This window comes from Pleurodeles waltl, chromosome 10 (assembly GCF_031143425.1).
Source record: "Pleurodeles waltl isolate 20211129_DDA chromosome 10, aPleWal1.hap1.20221129, whole genome shotgun sequence".
Lineage (NCBI taxonomy): Eukaryota > Metazoa > Chordata > Amphibia > Caudata > Salamandridae > Pleurodeles > Pleurodeles waltl.
In genome coordinates this window covers 142055543-142077728 of record NC_090449.1, presented here as the reverse complement: position 1 = coordinate 142077728, position 22186 = coordinate 142055543, and the positions used below count along the sequence as shown (strand labels likewise).

General features: G+C 45.6%; 1 non-coding gene across 1 annotated transcript; it reads left to right on the top strand.

The window, feature by feature from the left end:
• The first annotated feature begins 21132 nt into the window (after nt 1-21132).
• On the top strand, nt 21133-21250 carry LOC138262499 (small nucleolar RNA SNORA64/SNORA10 family). The gene has a single exon (XR_011199228.1). It is a non-coding gene; the product is annotated as a small nucleolar RNA SNORA64/SNORA10 family (small nucleolar RNA).
• Nucleotides 21251-22186: the final 936 nt, after the last annotated feature.

The window sequence follows — 22186 nt, the reverse complement described above, 5'->3', positions numbered from 1 at the left end:
AGGCAATAGCTGCCCCCAAAGCACCCATCATTGCGTCCACCACTGTACCTGAATACTGTATGCCTTCAGCTCCAATTACACTAGAAAAGATCGCTTATCAGCATTAGTTCAACTACAGATCCTTCAGCTTCAAGCTCGCTCCTACAGTCTCAAAAACATAGCACCAAATTACCCCACACTTTACCCATCTTTATTTATCTGCTACTTTACCCAGTGCCCACGTTTAGCCCTGTCACCTGATTCTGTCCCAATATATGTTATGCACCAACCCACAAGCCCTTTGTGAAACTCCTCTACCACTGAACCATCTTCTCGAACCCCAGTCCTCCAGACTTCAGCTTGTTTTCTACCCCTGCACACCAGCCAATTACCAGGACTGCCACTAACTTCTTTCACCTGGTCTAAGAACGGCTATCTGTATTTCTCTAATTCTGCATTCTTGTTGACTGTGCAATACCTCCTTCTCTCCTGATCTTCTTTCGACCATTCTTTATTTCTTCTTCAATATGTGCTCTGATGATCTGATACAACTCAATATGACCCACTACACCTACCTTTCCTCTGGAGGTTTGTTGTCACCAACACACCCTGCATTGCAATCCAGTGTTTTTCCTCTTGACAATGATGTCAGGCGGGTGCAGGAGACCTATCGCTCACTTCTCTCAATTACTGCACTCTACAGCATCTGGAGTCTACTACCGCTAATACCCACTCTACCGCATTACCTGGTTCTCATCTGCTTGGCCAATCAAAGCAGATCGATATGTGCTACTGAGTCATTCATGGCCACCTAAGATTGTTGCTCTAAAATACTCTCTTCTTCGTCAGATTCTTCCTCCACCTGCAACAATCCACTTTCATCATTACCTGCATGCTTATCTCTCACCTCATTCCACACCCTCTCACAGAACCTTTGCGTTATGCCCACCATTGCACGTTTCACTACCTCCAGTTTCTCTTTTCACTTCTGCCATTTCCTTGTATGGTGGCCTCTACTCTCCTTTTAATCCCCTAACATAATCTCTGATAATACCTGACATCTTCTACAGTCTCGCCACAAAGCACTTTCTGTTGCCCTTCCATGCTAATTTCTCCACACCTCATTATGTTATGTTATGTTATGCTATATCATGTTATGTTATGTCTAGTACCATAGCAATTATGTCATCAGCTCTGGTGCAAGCAAGGAATATGGCCCATTTTACTAATATTGGGGTAGTAAAATAAAGCAATTATCAGTGCTCAATGGCCCCTCAGGGTCCTGGGCCCCAGTGCAGTGCACCTGTGCACCAATGGTAGCTACGCCCCTGGATACGTTATGTTATTTGGATCTATAGAGAGAACATACATTTGAAGGTCTCCAGGTGGTGAAGTGTGCCCACCAACATTAGTGGTAAAGTTCAAAGACTACCATTACGTGTAAAAAGCAAAGCCTTGACCCTTTTGCTAAACACTGAGAGTGAAGGAATCAATAAAAAAGGCAGAGGATAATTCATGTGTACACTTAAAAATGATACACAATACTTTTAAAATAATCTGTTAGCTGCCTGTAAGCCAGTGGAGCCTAGCAAACAGAGGGTAGGTATTAGAAAATCTTGCAGACCTGATTATTGCAGACTCGATTATTGTCCAAGTTGCTTGATTTTAACATTTTGAATTCTTCTTATTTGCTTTTTGTGTATACCTAATGTACCTGAATATAAAGCCTTACAATAATCTAGGTACAAGCCTATGGGGGATGTAATCATTGTCCTTCTGGCATACTCTGACAGCAATAATAAAATAGGACTCGGAGATTTAAGGTTGTAGAAGCAAGAGGGTATCACTGAGCAAACCTCAACACAGCTTGTCTGATGCCACACCAACTATCTGTGGCTTGAACTTTCACATGCTTGTATTACCACACTCCCAGTCGCCTTCATCCTTCCCCATAGACTGCTGCAACTTGATGGCCCGCGTTACAACTGCCTTAGGCCCGACCCACCGAACCCGCTCACCTCCATCTTGCTACTGCTGATCTTCGTTGTTAGAAATGGGGTTTTTGGTTGGCAGTCAGGTTACCCTCTGTCCAAGCAAAAGCCCTCACTCTAGTCAGGGTAAGTCACACACTATCCAAGATTATCCTGTGCCCACCCTCTGGTAGCTTGGCACGAGCAGTCAGGCTTAACTCAGAAGGCAATGTAGGGAAATGTAGGGAAATGGACCACCTCAAGAGTTTTGGATTCTCACCCCTCATCTGCATGAGCCATCTGAGGGGCCTGTGGTCTGTCTGAACCCGGAAGTGAGTCCCAAACAGGTAGGGTCTTAGCTTCTTTAGTGCCCAGACCACAGCAAAAGCTTCTCTCTCAATAGCACTCCACCTCTGTTCCCGTGGTAATAGCCTTCTGCTAATAAAGACTACCGGTTGATCTCTGCCCTCCTCATTCAGCTGTGCTAGGACTGCCCCTATGCCATGCTCTGAAGCGTCTGTCTGCACGATAAATTCCTGGGAGTAGTCAGGGGCCATGAGTACGGGGGCCGTGCACATGGCTTCCTTCAGGGCATCAAAGGCTTTCTGACAAGCCTCTGTCCAATTCACCAACCTAGGTTGTTTCTTTGAAGTGAGTTCTGTCAAGGGTGTTACAATGGTACCATAGCCCTTGACAAATCTGCGGTAGTATCCTGTGAGGCCTAGAAAGGCTCTCACCTCAGTCTGCGTTCGCGGTGGTTGCCAGGCCTTGATAGTTTCAATCTTGGCCTGGAGTGGCTGCACCTTCCACCACCCACTAGGTGTCCCAAGTACACCACGGAACCCTGCCCAATCTGGCACTTACTGGCCTTGATGGTCAGGCCTGCCTGTTGCAGGGCCTGAAGCACCTCCTTGAGTTGAAGCAGGTGTTCCTCCCAGCTGGAACTGTAGACAGCTATGTCATCCAGGTAGGCTGCACAGAAGGCATCCTTGCCGGCTAGGACCCCGTTAACCAACCGTTGGAAGGTAGCGGGGGCATTTTTCAACCCAAACGGCATCACCCGGAACTGGTAATGGCCATCCGGGGTTGAAAATGCGGATCTTTCCTTGGCCCCCTCAGTTAGGGCGATCTGCCAGTACCCTGAAGTAAGATCAAACGTACTCAGGAACTTGGCAGCGCCTAGCCTGTCCACAAGCTCATCAGCTCGGGGAATGGGGTGAGCATCAGTCCGTGTGACTGAGTTGAGACCCCGGTAGTCCACACAGAACCGGAGTTCTGGCTTCGCACCTGGGGCAGTAGCCTTAGGGACCAACACCACTGGGCTGGCCCAGGGACTACTGGATTTCTCAATAACCCCTAGAGTAAACATCTTGGAGACCTCCTCCTTGATGCTGGCCTTCACCTTATCCGACAACCTGTACATTTTGTTTTTCACAGGGAGACTGTCACCAGTGTCAATATCATGAACACAGAGGTGGGTCAGTCCAGGAGTAAGGGAGAACAGGGGGGAGAACTGCTCCAACAGCTCATAGCAGTCTCCTTTCTGATTTAGAGTCAGGGAGTCAGACAGAATGACACCGCTTACTGACCCATCACCTTCTTGGGCAGAGAGGAGGTCGGGGAGAGGTTCACTCTCCTCTTCCGTTCCTTCATCTGTTACCAGAAGCATGTTGATCTCCGACCTCTCAAAATGAGCTTTTAGTCGGTTCACATGGAGCACCCTTAGGGGATTCCTAGGGGTTTGGAGGTCCACTAGGTAAGTGGCCTCCCCTTTCCGCTCCTTTATTTCAAATGGGCCAGACCAGCGGTCGTGGAGAGCTCTGGGCTCTACTGGCTCCATTACCAATACTTTGTCTCCAGGTTGAAACTCTACCAGGGTGGCCTTCTGGTCATACCATTGTTTCATCACCTCTTGACTGGCCTCAAGGTTATCTTGGGCTTCTTTCCAGAAGCGGGTCATCTGGTTGCGGAGGGCCAACATATAGCTGACCACATCCTGAGGGGGTGTCTTTGGAGCTTTCTCCAATCCCTCCTGGACAATGCTTAAGGGTCCCCTGACAGGGTACCCGTAGAGAAGTTCAAAGGGACTGAACCCTACCCCCCTCTGGGGGACCTCTCTGTAAGCAAAGAGAAGGCATGGTAAGAGGACGTCCCACTTACGCCTCATGGCCTCAGGGAGGCCACCAATCATGCCTTTCAGGGTCTTGTTGAATCTCTCCACAAGACCATTAGACTGGGGGTGATAGGGTGTGGTGAACTTGTAAGTTACACCACACGCATCCCACAGCGACTTCATGTATGCAGACATGAAGTTAGTGCCTCTGTCAGACACTATTTCCTTGGGGAATCCCACACGGGTAAATATCCCCATCAGGGTTCTGGCCACCACCTGTGCAGTTACGGTCCTCAGAGGGATTGCCTCTGGGTAACGGGTGGCATGGTCCACCAAAACCAGGATGAACCTGTTGCCTAAGGCAGTTTTGGGGTCCAAGGGACCAACAATGTCGATGCCCACCCTTTCAAAGGGGGTGCCAACGACAGGAAGTGGAATCAGGGGGGTTTTAACCCTTTTTCCTGCTTTACCACTGGCCTGGCAGGTAGGACAGGATCTGCAGAACTTATCTGAGTGTGTCCTCATTTTGGGCCAATAAAAGTGGGTGACAAGCCTGTTAAAGGTCTTGCCCTGCCCTAAATGTCCTGCCAGGGAATGTCGTGAGCCAGACCCAGTAGGAAGGTTCGGTAACATTGGGGGACCACCAGCGTACGTGCTGCCCCAAAGGCCGGAACCTTAGGCTCACTGTAGAGGAGATCATTCTCCCAATATAGGTGGTGATTGCCAGAGGCGTCACCTGCTGCCTGGTTTGAGGCTTGCTTCCTCAAACCTTCCAGAGTGGGACACTCTTTCTGCGCCTTGCAGAATTCCTCCCTGGTGGGTCCACCCTCAACTTGCCAGCCAGCAAGCTCAGGTAAGTCACCTAGGGCGGCAATGTCTTCCCCAGTTGGCTCGGGAGCCTCCTCCTCAGGAGCCCCGTCAGCCACTGTGGGAACTTCTGGGGCCGGTTTCCCGCACCCCTAGTCCCTCCTCCTGGCAGCTCTCTGGGCCATCGTTCCAGGCTCCAGATGCCCTTGACTTCCCTCTCGGTCAGCCATGGACCGTGTGGTCATGCAGACCCACTCAGGTAACCCTAACATCTCCAGGTGAGACCTGAGCTCCACTTCTTTCCAAGCAGTGTGCTCAAGATCATTGCCTAACAGACAATCTACAGGCATGGCAGGACTCACAGCTACTCTCAGAGCACCAGAGACCCCCCCCCACTCAAAAGGAACCAGAGCCACCGGTAGGTGACTCTCGCGATTGTCAGTGACTCTGACCTGGTGGAATGTATTAGGTACTATCTGCTCTGTTGACACCAGCTGACTCTTGATAGTAGTCATACTGGTTCCTGTGTCACGCAGAGCCTCCACCTTCTGCCCATCAATGGTGACCCACTGCCGGTACTTGGAAGTGTTTCTGGGCATGTGGGCCTTGGGCACCATTTCTCCTTCTCCCAGGGACACTAGGGAAATCTCTACCTGCTCCCCAAAGCTATTTGGGTCCATCTCCCCCCCGAGCGCTACACTAGTCAACCCAGGTGCCTGTCCGGTAGTGGACGGTGCCCTCTTGGGGCACTGTGGATCCCCTTTGTAGTGACCATACTGGTAACACTCCATGCATTTGGGGCTAGATTTCCCTGACTTGTCATATGTCCCTGGCTTTTTCCCAAATTTGGAAAAGGAAGGGTTGCCACCCCCTCCCTGGGAATTCTTTTGGGGGCCTTTAGAGAGTTCCTTATCTGCAAGTTTATCTCCCCCCTCTTTCTTCTGTTGGGAACCCTGACCACCTTTGTGGGAGTCCCCCCCAGGTACCTTCTTGGACACTCTGGTGCTAACCCAGAGGTCCGCCTCCTCAGCAAGCTTCCTGGGATCAGTCACCTTACTATCCACTAGGTGCTGGCGCAAATCTGTATAAGTAACATTAAGTATATGCTCTCTCAGAATCAAGTCATATAAACCTTTATAATCTGCTACTTTGTTGCCCTGCACCCATCCATTCAGTGCCTTACTGGAGAAATCAAAGAAATCTACCCATGTTTGTGTGGTTTGTTTGGTGCTGTCCCTGAACCTCTGACGGTATCCCTCAGGGGTCAGCCCAAACTTGGCAAGTAAAATGGCTTTCTGAAGTGGGTATGTGTTTTGATCAGGTTGATCCAATGTGAGAAGTGTGTCCCTCCCCAATGGCGGCACATAACCCCACATAGCTACCCCCCATTGCCCTTCAGGAACCTCATGAGCCCTTAGTGCAACTTCATAAGCAGCTAACCATTTATCTATGTCATCTCCCACCACAAAACTGGGCACCACATTTTTGGGTATACGAACCTTTTTTTCTCCAGCAGGTCCTGTCTGTATGCTGCCACCATTATTGCTGGATTCAGACTGTCTCGCCTTGATCTCCAGCTCCTTGAGACTCAGTTCATGAGCCAACAATAGTTTCTTTTCAGCCAAAGCTCTTTCAGCTTCCACTTGTTTGGCTGCTATTTTAGCTTCCGCTTGTTTGGCTGCCCTTTCAGCTTCAATCTGTTTGGCTGCTCTTTCAGCCTCAGCTTGTTTGGCTTCTCTCTCTGCCCTCTTCTCCTCCTGTTGAGCCTCAATTTTCAGTTTTGCCATTTGCAATTGGAACTCCCTTTCCTCTCTCCTTTCCTCTGCGGTCAGGCTTTGCATAGAGACACTGCTCCCTGGTCTGGAAGGGGGCACAATTGCAGTGGTAACACCATCCATAGATAGTGAAAATTCCTCTGAGGGGCCATGTTCTGGCTCCTCTTACTCCTCATCCTCTAAATGGGCTTCTGCCCAGGCCCTCAGCGCCACTTGAAAGTCCTCCTTTCTGGAGGCCCCTTGGGTGGGTACCCTCAATGCCCTGCAGAATCCTCTTAGTTGTTTGACTGTATATGCATCCAACTGGACTAGGTCAAAGTCTCCTGTCTGAGACCCAGTCAGAGACATGTTGAGTGAGGATTTAGTTTTTGAAAATTGTCAGGAAAAAAATCAGGTTTTCAAAAAGAGATAAAAACCAAGTTGACCTTCAACTGTGGGTAGGTAGTGAAATACTTAGCTACTGTATGTCACTGCACAAATACAAGTCCTATCCCACCGCTGCCACCAATGTTAGAAATTGGGTTTTTGGTTGGCAGTCAGGTTACCCTCTGTCCAAGCAAAAGCCCTCACTCTAGTCAGGGTAAGTCACACACTATCCAAGATTATCCTGTGCCCGCCCTCTGGTAGCTTGGCACGAGCAGTCAGGCTTAACTCAGAAGGCAATGTGTAAAGTATTTGTGCAATAAATCATACAATACCACCATATAATACCACAAAAATACACCACACAGTGTTTAGAAAAATATATAATATTTATCAGGATAATTGTAGGTCAAAAAGAAATAAAGTTGCAATGGAAAATTGTAGAAATATCACAGGGAGGTGATATAAAGTGTCTTAAGTCTTTAGAATATAAACAAAGTCTCTTTCAAGCACAAGTACCTGGTTGGGAGTGGAAAAATCTCCTCAGAGGGCCACAAGCGAAGAGGTGCGTGGAAAAAGGGTGTGTGCGTCGATTTCTCTCCAGCACACACGGACTTGCGTCGTTATTTTCCACGCGGGGAAGTCGGCGTCGTTTTCCGGCGCGCGGACAGTCTCTTTCTGTGGATCGCGGGGATTACCAGATGTCCCGGGTCTGTGCGTGGATTTTCCTGCTTGTTTTCCGGCTGCGCGTCGGTCTGCGGGGCTGCCCGTCGAAATTACGATCTCACGGCAGGCGTCGCGTCGATTTCTCCTCTAGACTTCGATCTGCGGGGCTGCGCGTTGAAATTACGATCTCACGGCAGGCGTCGCGTCGATTTCTCCTCTAGAGGTCGGGCGGCGTTGTCCTTGCGAGGCCGTGCGGCGGATCTTCGATCGTCCCAAGAGCGTCGCGTCGTTCAGCGTCGGAGTGCGGCGTTTTTCTCGCCGCGAAACAAGCTGTGCGTCGAAATTTTCGGCGCACGGAGCGTCCAAGTAAAAGAGGGAAGTCTTTTTGGTCCTGAGACTTCAAGGAACAGGAGGCAAGCTCTATCCAAGCCCTTGGAGAGCACTTTCACAGCCAGACAAGAGTTCAGCAAGGCAGCAGGGCAACAGCAAGGCAGCAGTCCTTTGTAGAAAGCAGGCAGGTGAGTCCTTTGAGCAGCCAGGCAGTTCTTCTTGGCAGGATGTAGGTTCTGGTTCAGGTTTCTTCTCCAGCAAGTTTCTGATGAGGTAGGGCAGAGGCCCTGTTTTATACCCAAATGTGCCTTTGAAGTGGGGGAGACTTCAAAGAGTGGCTAAGAAGTGCACCAGGTCCCCTTTCAGTTCAATCCTGTCTGCCAGGGTCCCAGTAGGGGGTGTGGCAGTCCTTTGTGTGAGAGCAGGCCCTACACCCTCCCAGCCCAGGAAGACCCATTCAAAATGCAGATATTTGTAAGTGAGGCTGAGTACCCTGTGTTTGGGGTGTGTCTGAGTGAATGCACAAGGAGCTGTCAACCAAGCCCAGCCAGACGTGGATTGTAAGGCACAGAAGGATTTAAGTGCAAAGAAATGCTCACTTTCTAAAAGTGGCATTTCTAGAATAGTAATATTAAATCCGACTTCACCAGTCAGTAGGACTTTGTATTACCATTCTGGCCATACTAAATATGACCTTCCTGCTCCTTTCAGATCAGCAGCTGCCACTTCAACAGTGTATGAGGGCAGCCCCAATGTTAGCCTATGAAGGGAGCAGGCCTCACAGTAGTGTGAAAACGAATTTAGGAGTTTTACACTACCAGGACATATAACTACACAGGTACATGGCCTGCCTTTTACCTACACAGCACCCTGCCCTAGGGGTTACCTAGGGCACACATTAAGGGTGTCCTATATGTAGAAAAAGGGTAGTTCTAGGCTTGGCAAGAACTTTTAAATGCCAAGTCGATGTGGCAGTGAAACTGCCCACACAGGCCTTGCAATGGCAAGCCTGAGACAAGGAGAAGGGGCTACTTAAGTGGGTGGCACAACCAGTGCTGCTGGCCCACTAGTAGCATTTAATTTACCAGCCCTATGCACATAGAGTGCACCTTACTAGGGACTTATAGGTAAACTAATAGTCCAATCAGGTATGATTCCAGGTTACCATGTTTTAGGGGAGAGAGCATATGCACTTTAGCCCTGGTTAGCAGAGGTAAAGTGCGCAGAGTCTATAAACCAGCAAAAACAGTGTCCAAAAAGCGGAGGGAGGCAGGCAAAAAGTTAGGGGTGACTACCCTAAGGCTGTCAGGTCTAACATTCGTGCTCTGTTCACTGACATGAATTCCAGTCCCTCACCTCTTTTTATTTTCTACTTCCTACTGCATGATGGGAGCAGGACACTAGTGCTGCTGCTACTAGCCAGCGTTTCTCCTGGCCTCGTCCAGCACCCAGGTGATAGCAGGTCCTCCCGTCTGACTTCCTCAGACACCCTAAGGACCACCACCACCTCCAAGAAGCTATCCCTTTCCATTCTCATTAACTAACCTTGTTAGGACAAGCTTTAGGGCCGTGTGCTAAGTGCATCTGCACCCGCTTCTGTGCGGGGGTGGGGGGGGGGTGGGGTAGGGAGGATGCTGTGTTACGAAATAACTTATGGCTTTAAAAGCATTTGCTGCAGTGTTCCTTGTGTGTCAGCTTTAATGCAACAATAAAAATGCCAAGGTAACTCTGGTGATTAATGTTTCTGCTGGAGAGAGATCGCAGTTTTGACTTATTATAAAGTAGCATGGGGGTTAATGTTCCCTGCTTCAAATAATCTGTACCATGCAGACCACATAACTGTATTGTTTCTGTGGATAGCTCAGTAGGTTACTACTTTTGTCACACAGACCCTTTTGTTACTTGCAGTTTGTAAATTACAATCCCAATGTTGCACAATGAGCTATGAACTGATCATCAAACAGCTGCCTGGAAACTTAGAGCTTTATGTTTTTTCGCCTGTCTTTCATTAACCTAATGTTGCTAAAAAGGGTTTGTATGGGTAATAATCTGTGTGTTACCTAAAGTTCTCTGAGGCTGTACGCTGGTATCAGTAGCGCTATAAAACACCAGCGCTAAAGCCGGCTCTGAACCTTGCTAACAGCTACCTCAATAACTCCAAACCCTCCATTACCTTATTGTTACTCTGCATTACCTACCGTGCTGACAGCAATTCATTCTGCTACCTAGGTGTGCAAAGAGGAGGCTTCTCCTGCACATCAACCGGTAATTAACCTAAAACCTCACAGCATCCAACCCAGTCGGCTGTCGCTGCGTGTCCGGGATCACACTGTTATCTATAACGGGGGACATTGCGATTATGCGACGAGGAGGATGAAACTATGTAGCAGGGTTGATTAAATTATTAGGCAAGAAAAGGCAAACCATGAGGCATAATGTAGCACATTTTGTGATTACATTACTTCATTGTTGTGTCTTTCTTTACACATGTTAACACTGCCTGGGCAAAGGATGCTCCCCTGAAGTATCTGTTTAACACACGGTGGGCTTCCAATTCCTGGTAACACGTGTATAATACCTTTTGATCCGTGTGGGGCAGAAACATTTTCACTTAAAATTTGCAAAATATGCAACCATTAATACATTTATGTGGCTAATTCGGCAAATTCATAATTATGCGAAACAAACAATAGCTGCAGAATCACAGAATTCAAGTGGGTCCCTCTATAATCTGATTAGCATTTCATCTTTTGTTCTATGGCACTGGATCATCAGAATCAGCTTTCTCGCTACTGTTGTTATACCACATGAAAAGGCCAAGTGGATAAAAAATGACCACCAATCTCCATGACCAGCAATCACGAGAACCTATGTCCCTTTCTGAACCCAGTTCCATCAAAGGTCTTTGAGTTGAGCGTTGCTGGGGCAGCACGTGCTCCGCAGCCATCCACAAACGCTGCTTCCCCCGTCGCCATAGAAACGAACTGCCTGGGATCTCACTTAAGATACAGGATGCATCTCGTCTCGGAGCATAGCTGCGTAATTACGAGCGCGGTGTGCTGCAGAGAGCAGCAGGCCCCTCTTCCCTTTCTTGTCACAACACACACGTAGTAGCGATTATGCGTGAGTGGCTCAAGTTCTTGTTGGAACAATCTTGATTGTTGGAGTGATTTTAATTAAGCGAACATGCCAATTATCTGAATATGTGTAAAGCTTATTGGTGCAGACCAGCTCTTGCACCCAGTCTGTCACCGGCTGAGAAACGTGTGGCTTTCGTAGAAGGGAGATAATTCAACACATTAATAATGTAGTTGATTTCGACAAGTAATGTCAAGAGGAATTGTTTTGTGTGTGTGTTGCAGGGGGGCTGAAAGATTAGCCTGTCTACAATTATTTGATGTGCGTATTCATTTTATGGGCGTCTATTTTTTTATTAATATTGTAATACAGGTTTCACAAAACCATATAAATAAATCCGTAAACGTAAACATAGAAATCCCACAGCTTATTTAAAACCATAAAACAATCCAGTCAAAACATTCCAGAACTTAAAGATATCCATGGCAAAAGAAATGCCTCTGGAGTTCATTAAAACTAAAGCATTCTCATTATTATTCAGTGTTTCAGTAACCTCATTGTGCCGCATAATTGTAAAAGAGCGAGTGACGTCGAAAAAGGTACCGACCAACACTGTATACAAAAATGAGCCTATACCTTCAGCGCTGCAAAACCTACAGATGTCGTCCTCCTGTCAATCCTTCTCTGGGGCTCTCAAATGTTTTTCTCAGAGGGTGCCAGTGGGTTGAGGGCCCACTGCACACCGATTATGGATGTTTCTCCACCGATAATGTGAGCGGGGTGGTAGCTTTGTAGGTGTGGATTGAAGTACACCTTTATGTAGAGGGGCTTTGGGCCCACTGTTATAATCCACATAAATGGGTATATATGTAGAAGTGCAGTCTCTTAGATAAGATTGTATATAGTTATTTCAAAATACGATGTTAAAATAACATTTCAAGAAATAGACAAATCAATATATATATTAGGACTAGGAATTGGTATGTCCCGAGGTTCCTTGGAATGTGGAAGAAATGGTATACCCGGAGCTTACTGTAGAATGTTGGGGATGTGTGAGGACAGAGAGAGAAAGACGGAGTTCGGGGAGTTTGAATAAACAGCTGAACCAGACATTCCATGATCTGCGATTTATTTCACAAAAATCTTACAACATATTGTGGCGACGAGTGAGGAACAGCTGCGCAGGGGACAGAGAACGCTCCTTGCCCCTGATTGTGTTACTTCTCCGTCTAAAGGCCGTGGAAAATAAAGGTGCTTATCTCATCCCAGGTTTGGTGTTGTCGGAGGAACGGCGGTGAGCTGTTTTGACAGCAGACGGCATTTTCTTTTATAATTGCAAGGATACGCGCAGTGAAGTATCGGCAGCAACTGGCAGAGAAAGCTGGTGTTGTTGGAGGAACGGCGGTGAGTTGTTTGCACACCAGACGGATTTTTCTATATTACCTCCAAGGACACGCTCAAAGTGTTGGCAGCAGCTGCAGCAACAATTTGGAGGAGGAATCCACGGAAGGTGAGGAGAGCAGCTGAGGAGGTGTTGGGAGTGCAGGCGTATTCCAGGAGGAAGCGCTCTTGCATATCGGGGACGGCAGCAGCAGAGTGTTGCTGACGGAGGAACTAGGAAGCAGGCGCGTTCCTGTGGGACGCGCTCTTCCAAATTTAAAAGGCGGCACTCACACAAAGATAAAATCACTTCTTTCCTTACATATAACGGAGGAGAAGTACACATTTGACACTTTGTGAATGGTGTCAGTGGCAAGGATCAGAGTGCAACAGGAAGCAGTGTTTCCCAGGAACAATTTCGAGCAACACAACTAGACAGCAATACTGCATTGAACTGTGGAGAAAATCCAGAACCATCTTTATTTTCAATACTAGAGTCTGATATGAGTGCATAGAATTGTATATTGAATGATCTTTTACCAAAAAGAGTGTAAGAAGTAAATTATTGACTTTTAAGAATTTAAGTTATAAGTGTAAAGAAATTTCCACGTGGCACACAATGGCGGCAGCAAGTATGTCACAGCCACCTCCTTTCCTTAGTGAGTTGGATGAACCGAACCTTCCTTAGAAAGAGTGGATAAAACTATTTGACTCATATTTAATAGCTATAGGAGGGGAAAGATTCACAGCATTGAGAAGACAACACATATTACTTCATAATTTAGGTATTCAAGGACGGAAGGTGTACGAGAGCCTTACAGATCTTGATGAGGAGGAGGATAATGGAGGAGAAGTGTTAGATGACTATGAAAAAACTATCAGGAAATTAGGAAAACATTTTGGGCATAAGGTTAATGTAGTGTTAGAGAGACATAAGTTTTTCAGTAGAATCCAAGGCAAGGATGAAAAAGTTGCTAGATATATTGCATGTCTTAGAGGTCTGGCCAACACGTGTGAATTTGGAAGCTTAGAGGACTCTTTAATAAGAGATCAGTTAGTAAGATGTACTAACAACCTTAAAATTCAGGAGAAATTATTAGTTCACAATCCAGCTTTAAAAGAAGCAATCGATATAGCCAAGGGCATAGAACACACAGTTGAATGTATGAAAATAATCAAGCAAACCCCAAATATGGAAGAAGTAAAAGAGGTCAAGACATGCTCTAAACAAGAAGACAAAGAATCAGATCCAGAAAGAGGGAGTAGAGTACATGAAATAGCAGTTAAAAGGAATATTACTAATAATATAGATGTAGGTAAAGGTAAATGTTTCAGGTGCGGCAATAATAGACACCTAGCTAACAACCCTGTGTGCCCTGCTAGAAATTGTGTATGTAGAAAATGTGGTGTCAGAGGACATTTTGCACGGGTGTGTAAAAATGAAAAAAGTGAAAATAACGAAAAAGAAATAATACACAAAATTGAAGACTCCCAAGAGGTTAGAAACAAGTATGTACTAGAATTAAAAGAAACGAGTGAAGGAAAACAGTGCAACAACTCATATCCTACATGTAATATTGACCTTGATGGGGTGAAGGTAAAGGCATATGCTGATTCATGTTCCCCGTTTACATTCATTGAGTATAGAGTATATGAGAAATATTTCCAAGGAAAGGGGTACAAGTTACAGCCAGCTGATATCTCTCCGGGTGGGTACAACGATGATCCCATACCCTTAAAGGGTAAGTTAGAGCTACAAATAACATTTAAAGACCAACAGACCAAAGGTAATCTGTATTTTACTAACAAAGGATCAAACTTACTGGGATGGAAACATCAAAAGGAATTAGGTATTAAATTAGATCCAAATAGTGATGAGCAAGTCTTGGTGGTGGCCAAATCCAAGGAAGGATAAAAAGTATGTGAAGATTTTCCCACACTGTTTAGTGACAAATTGGGATTGTTGAAGGATTACCAACACTTGATAAAGGTTGAGGAGCGTACCATACCAGTTGTTCACAAAGCCAGACCTATTCCACATCTAATGAGGGAACCTTTGAAACTGGAGTTGGAGAAGCTGGAAAAATTAGGAGTCATAGAACCCATAGAGAGCTCATTATGGTTGGCTCCCATAGTTATTACCAAGAAACCGGAAGGCAGAGGAATACGGGTATGTGTGGACTTGAGAGATCTTAACTCCAATATATGGGTGGACAGGTTTCCCCTGCCCAGAATAAGTGAAATGTTGAGCACCATGGGTCCAGCTAAGTTCTTCAGTGTGATAGACCTATCATCGGCATATCACCAGGTAGAGCTCCACCCCTCATCCCGGTCACTCACTTCTTTCATCACTCCGTATGGAGCCTTTAGATATTGCAGAATGCCATTTGGCTTGGCTTCTGCTGCTGCAGTTTTCCAGCGTATTATGCAAAGAGTATTACAAGGTATAGACCAAGCATTGTGTTTCCAGGATGATATTCTGATATATGGGGTTACAAGAGAAGAACACGATTCCACCTTGAAAGAAGTTTTTAAAGCATTGGAGTGTTCGGGAATGACCATTCGAAGAGACAAATGCCAGATAGGTGTGCAATCAGTTGAATATCTGGGGCACAAAATAACAAACAACCAAAGATGGAGTAGAGACAAAATATGATCTAGTTGTGGCAGTGACGGAAACCCAAGCTCCCACCAATAAGCAAGAACTCAAGTCGTTTTTAGGATTAGCTGAGTACATGGCTAAATTTGTACACAACTTTGCTGATGTAACAGCCCCCATGAGAACACTACTAAAAAAAAATGTTATCTTTGATTAGGATCAGAATTGTCAGGAAGCCTTTGAAAAAGTAAAAGAAGCTATTGTCAAATCCCCTAATTTGAAAATTTTTGATTTCAGGGAAAAAAAACATAATGACCACAGATGCTAGTGGAAAAGGGTTGGGGGCTACCTTATCTCAGAGCGCAAACGGACAAGAGGATATTATAGCCTTTGCCTCAAGGTCCCTTTCAGTTGCGGAAGCAAATTATTCTACCATAGAAAGAGAGACATTAGCATGTTATTGGGCTACAAAACACTTTAAGTTCTCCCTATGGGGTTTGCCTTTTATTATCAGAACGGATCATAAATCCCTTTCAGGAATGTTCACCACCAAAGGGAGAGAGTGAGCTACTCCTCGTATTGCAAAATGGATCCAAGCTTTAGAAAATTTTAATTTTAAAGTAGAATATGTTCAAGGGAAAAGGAACATAATTGCAGATTTCTTGTCTAGATCACCTAGGAAGGTAGAAATTGAAGAAGATACTGACATATTGGAGCCAGTGTTGTACATAGACCTGGCTGGTCTTACGGAGAGTGAGTGGAATGAAGGAATCAGAAATGACCCAGTGTTAACAAGGTTGAAAGAGAAAATTGTCAAGGGTTGGCCGGAAAGATTTAAAGATTTAGAAGAAGAGCTGAAGGGGTATTGGGAAGTAAGATAAGAACTTAACATTCAAGATGACATGGTGATGAGAGGTGAGAGAATTGTACCTCCCTGGGTGTTATGGGATAAGCTGGTTACATTGGCACATGAATCTAGGAAGAAGCCTCACTAAAAATAAATTAAGAGCCACCTACTGGTTTCCAACAATGGATAAATTAGTAGAAATCAATGTGAAAGAATGTATTAAATGTGCCAAAAGTGACAAGATCAATGTCACGAGAAAAGCCCCACTGTCACCAATTTAAGTCCCAAGTAAACCATGGGACAAGTTAGGACTGGATATCTTAGGTCCGTTAGATCAGGTAGGAGTAGGTGGAAATCTTTTACTAGTGTTGGTAGACTAACATTCACACTGGATAATGACCAAACCTGTAAACCAAGTAATCACAAAAGAAGTAATAGTCTTTCTAACGGAGGCATTCATGGTTGAGGGAATTCCCAGTACTTTGATAACCGACAATGGGGTACAATTCACTTCAGACGCCATGAAAGAATTCCTGAAGAAGGTTGGTGTCAGTCATTTTAGAACGGCTTTATATCATCCTCAAGCAAATGGTTTAGTCGAGAGAACCAATAGAATGATCAAAGAATATCTACAAATGGCAAGGGTGGCTCGAGAGTCAGCTGAGATAGCTTTAAAACAACTGTTGTGGTCATATCACACCACACCCAATTTAGTAACAGGTATTTCACCTTTTACGTCACTCAGAGGTAGGTTGCCAGGTACTAAGTTGAACCCAACTTGTTGGGTGGTGGTAAACCCCAAATTGTGCAACAGGAAGAAGCTAAGGCCCGTATCCAGCAAAACCAAAGTAAATATAAATAATGGTATGACAATAAATTTGGTACCAAATATAGGCAATGGAAGGTGGGACAGTGGGTAAAAGTCAAACTACCAGAGAACACCAAGAGAGAGGGTAGTAAGTTTTCATGCCCCAAAAGAATTATTGAAGTACAAAGAAATGTGGTCAAGCTGGAAGATGGCAGAGTGTAGAGGATGGACAAGTTATCGTGCAGTGGGAAACCAAGAATTAGTCATGGAAGTTCACAAGATGAATTGGAAGAAAAATAAACTTTTGATCAAACAAGACAAGGTGGAGAGACGAGGAGCAGAAGACAACCATCGTGGCACAAGGACTACATGTTCAATTATTAGGGAAGGGAGAAAATTAAATACAATATGTTGTAAGATTTTTGTGAAATAAATCGCAGATCATGGAATGCCTGGTTCAGCTGTTTATTCAACGTTCCCCGAACTCCGTCTTTCTCTCTCTGTCCTCACACATCCCCAACATTCTACAGTAAGCTCCCGGGTATAACATTTCTTACCCATTCTAAGGAACCTCGGGACATACCAATTCCTATTCCTAATATATATATTGATATGTCTATTTCTTGAAATGTTATTTTAACATCGTACTTTGAAATAACTATATACAATCTTATCTATGAGACTGCACTTCTACATATATACATATTTATGTGGATTATAACACCCACCTAGAGGAGAAACGCTCTGGTCTATCACTCCACCTCAAATTGTGTTACTGAGCATTTGCATTGCAAGGCGAGGGAGACTATTATGCATTTTAAAAGGAAATGAATAATCTCACTTTAAATTCTTTATCTCCTAGATGCATTGTATACAGAAAGCCATTGCGTTTTTTTCGCTGTGCCAAGTTTTTGTTTATTGTTTTAGTCAGTAGTCAAAATGCAAGCACATTCCCATTGGTTTTGCCAGTGCATATTTTCCTTGCGTGCATAAGGGCATCATGCCCCTGTTTTGCCCATGAAGATGCTGATAACGTGCACACATCAATTCCTTGTCGAAGTGTATTTCTGCCCCCCCCCCCCCATTCTGCGCAATAAAAATGTTCTAACTGAAAAACAGGAGTTGCTGTAATCTCAAGGTTGGCTGACAATGATACCAACAATGCTGCCTGGCAATAGGACATAGGTAAAAAATAAACAGCTCGATTGTGAAGGCTGATAACCGTTTGAATATATGTGGCTCTCTTCTTTCTCCACTTGTCACAGATGAGAGCAGAATAACATTTGCACAAACAAACAGCTGCCAAAGTGGTATTTTTGCATCAGTCATTTTGTCCCTTTCCCTATTTTGTTAGCTACGGGAAATTGTCACATTTGGTATCAGCCAGTCAGTGCAAATGTTGGTTGTGCACTGGTTGGTATGTGCACATTTTGGTGTAAAATAGTCTCACACTGGTGAGTATTTATTTAAACAGTTAGGAGAGAAATAAAAAGTTTATGATTTAAATGAAGACTTCTGTCATGATTGTGAGCTTTATAAGACAGTAACTTCCCCTTTATGCGCACCTCAAATACTGGCATCCAGAAAAAAAGCTCAAAACATGAAAAGCTGTTAAAGAACTTCAAAGAAGTTCATGATAGTATGACATTACAATTCTCACACCAACTACATTGCTGCTGATGCACCATCAAGGTAAGTATAAGTAGATAATCCCTCAGACACTCTTCACTCACCGCACTCAGGGCCTCATTACGAGTCTGGCAGTCCATGGATCGCCAGACTCGCCGTGGCGATCAGACTGCCACTGACAGTGGCAATCCGACCGCCACATTATAACCGCCACGGTCTGACCGCCAGACCGACAGCCGATGCTGCAAGCAGCGCTGCCCTCTGGATTACGACCTGCATTTCCGCCAGCCTTTGCATGGCGAGCCTGACTGCCTTGCAAAGGCTGGCGGAAATGCGTTGTTGGGGGCCCCATAAGAGCCCCTGCACTGCCCATGCACTTGGCATGGGCAATGCAGGGGCACCCATGGAAAACTCAGTTGCGCTTTTCACTGCCTGAATTACGGGCAGTGAATAGCGAGATGGTAGCCGCTGCACCCGATGCACCACAACATGTTGTGGTGAGTATTCCACTGGGCTAGCTGGTTGAAAAGTGGAAAACTCATAATAGGGTCAGCGGACGGAAAACCAGAGAGGTGGTTTTCTGTCCGAAAGAGTTTGGTGGGCCGCCTTTGCCAACTGCCAAACTCGAAATGAGGCACCAAGTCTCTCTAGTTCTTATTTGTACTTTGCTCTCTTTTCATCTTCCTTTTGTTTCTTTTTACTGTCACTGTCTCTCAAACAAATTCCTTTCTAGCACGTCCACACACACTCTCTACAGGAGGGTGGCTGCCCAAACAGTTTGTGCACAGGGCCTTGTTGCAGACCAGTCGCAAAGGGGTGATGGACGCAGATGTATTAAAGTAAGATTTTACCTTTCATTAAAAAAAATAGAAATTTACTGAAAAAACAAAGGCTTTTGCAGTGGAGTTACATATAAGCAAGGTAGTAGGATTTAACTTACATTTAAAAAACCTTAGGAATTCACCAACAAAAAAAGAATGACTTATGTTTATACATTGGCATTTTAATAAGAACAAACTACTGCTTAAAAAACATATAAACACAAATGCACCAGTTATACGTAACTCATCTAAATTTAACTTGCACCACCATGATGTACTGCTTATGAAACCACATATTACATCGCAGATGACATCCCAAATCTATGGTGGTGCAAATTATACCCAGGTCAGTTACTCATATATATAAGTATATATTAATAACTATGGGGAATGCTTTACTAGTAGCCGCAAATGACACCTTGCTGGCCAAACTGTAAATTGTGCAGAATCCAGCCACTCAGCTGATATGTAGCCTTTCTGCACGGACTCCTTCAGCTCTCAAAATGGAAAAACTGCATTGGCTGCCTATTAGAAAACATATAGGGCCTCATTATGACCCTGGCTGTCATGGTCCAACCACTGCCAAAGTGGCGATCCGACCACAACATTACAACCGTGGCGGACCCGCCACGGTCAGACCACCGACACTGTCGAGCTGCCTCTTCATATCTGCGCCTGCCTCAACTTCCGGGCCTTCAAGAAGATGTTGAAAACATGGATGTTCTGAACAAAACTGCCCTTGCCTGCAACGCAAGCTCCGAGATACTCTTTTGGAATGAGTAACGTGTTTTTTATATATATAAATATATAACCTAGTAGCAGTTGCAGCGGTCGCCACTAGGTAATTAAAGTTGGGACATACTTTCTATAGAAAAATCTGTTTTTTTGCTTGTCTATATCTTTGGCGCCGCTTGAGGAATCTTCACAACATTTTCCAAAAATATACAACAGCCATGTGAGCTGCTGTCTGCAAAGTTTCAGGGTGATCCCCTAAGCAGGGACAAAAGATTAAGGGGGAACGATATTTAGAGCTTTTCCAATGTTAATTCACGTTGGGATACTAATAGGGCAAAAACTACTGGGGAGAATTACAACAAATTTGGCAGAAAGATCCATTTTTGGTATTTGTTGTAAATCCATTCAGTAGTTTTTGAGAAATGTAAGTAAAATCCAAATTTGTATATTTAGGGATGCAAACAAATCGCGACCCTTCCCGATCTTGTGCTGAGATTTGATTGGCTGCCAACACTTCAACATGGGAGTGTTAGCAGCCATGTTGGGACTCGGCCTAAGCTGAGACCCAGAAAAAAAGAATAAAAAATACAAAAGTGTCATGGTATGAACACCTTGACCCATTAGCTGTGGTCCCAAAGGGAACCGCTCAGGGCTAAAAAGCTTTTTTTTAAAGCTTTAAAAAAAAAAATGTTTATTGTGGAATAGCGATAGGGTCGCGAATCCGCAGTAAAAATATAAAAAAAACAAGCACAGGCTCCACGTTTGTTTTTAAATAAGCTCCGGGGTGGGCAAGATTCTGGGGACACTGTTTTCATTTTGATGGAGGGGGCCTCTTGGCCCCTCCCACTGCACTCCAGGGCTTCATTTTATTTTCTTTCAGGGGGGCCTGCGCGGCCCCCTGCAGCTCCGGGGACCACCATCTCACTAGGCTATATAGAAAATAATGATAGGGGTCCGTTTTGGACCCCATTATAGCCGAGGACCACTACCTCCATAGGGCATTCTTGATTAAAGGGGGGTTGTACGGCACCCCTCATGGAGCCACTGATGGCCCTGGGGACTGCCACCCCTCAGGGCCGGCTCCTGCTATGTCCCAGGGTGCCCAACGTTGGGACATAGCTGTTTGCTGTAGCTTGGTTGCAGCTGTGAAGCTGAAGCCAATGACAGCAAACACTCCGCTTTCTGACAGTGGGACCTGTCAAACAGGTCCGGGTATCAAAAATCAGAGTTTTCATCTCTGTTCCCTGCACACAGTTATGCATGTGGGGAACAGAGATGAAAGGTTTGCTTCAGCAACAATGGAGCTGCTACTTAAAGCAGCTCCTTTCTTGCTGAAGCAATGGGACTGCAGGGGAACACAGTCCCAGATAGCCCATGAAGGGCTAAAAAATTATAAACAATAATAAGAAAAGAATAGCTCCGTGTGAGTGTCATAGACCTGAGCATTGAGGGTTCGGGTCCAGCCAGACTAATTTCCCTCCTTTTTATTAGTTACAAATGTTCCTCATACATTTTTTGTTTCAATTTGCCCAGAAACATCTCCTTGGAAGTATATCATATACTGTATATCTAAGATGAAAAAACTCTCTATCTCTCTGTCTCTTTCAATCTTTCTCCCACTAACACACCCACTCACAGACCCACTCAGGCACACACGCACCCACTCACAAACCCACTCAGACCCTAGAGCACCCAATCACAGCCCCAGTCAGACCTTCACACACCTACTCATATACCCACTCAAATAGTTATGCACCCACTCACAGACCCACTGACACCCTCATGCACCCACTCACAGGCCTGCGCACACAATGATGCACCCACTAAAACACCGATGTTCGCACTCTCACACCCAACAAACACTCTCACAGCCACTATTACCCCTAATACACCCTCTCACACCTACAGTATTCTCACATCCATACAGGCCATTGCCAACTCCCGCCATGCACTGCCAAATGGCTGTGCACAGCAGGGGGTTTGGTGGTTAGAGGGGTCGGCCGTAGGGTCTGGCTGCAGGCCAGGTCTTACAGGTAACCTCCCCTGCGCAAGGGTGAAGGCCATGTGTGGCGGTGGTTGGATTAACGTACAGTAATGAAAATTACTATGGGGGTCATTCTGACCTTGGCGGTCCATGACCGCCATGGCGGAGGGCGGCGGAAGCACCGCTAACAGGCTGGCGGTGCTTCCTGGGCGATTCTGACCGCGGCGGTAAAGCCGCGGTCAGAAAAGGGGAGCCGGCGGTTTCCCGCCGGTTTCCCGCTGGCCCAGGGAATCCGCCATGGC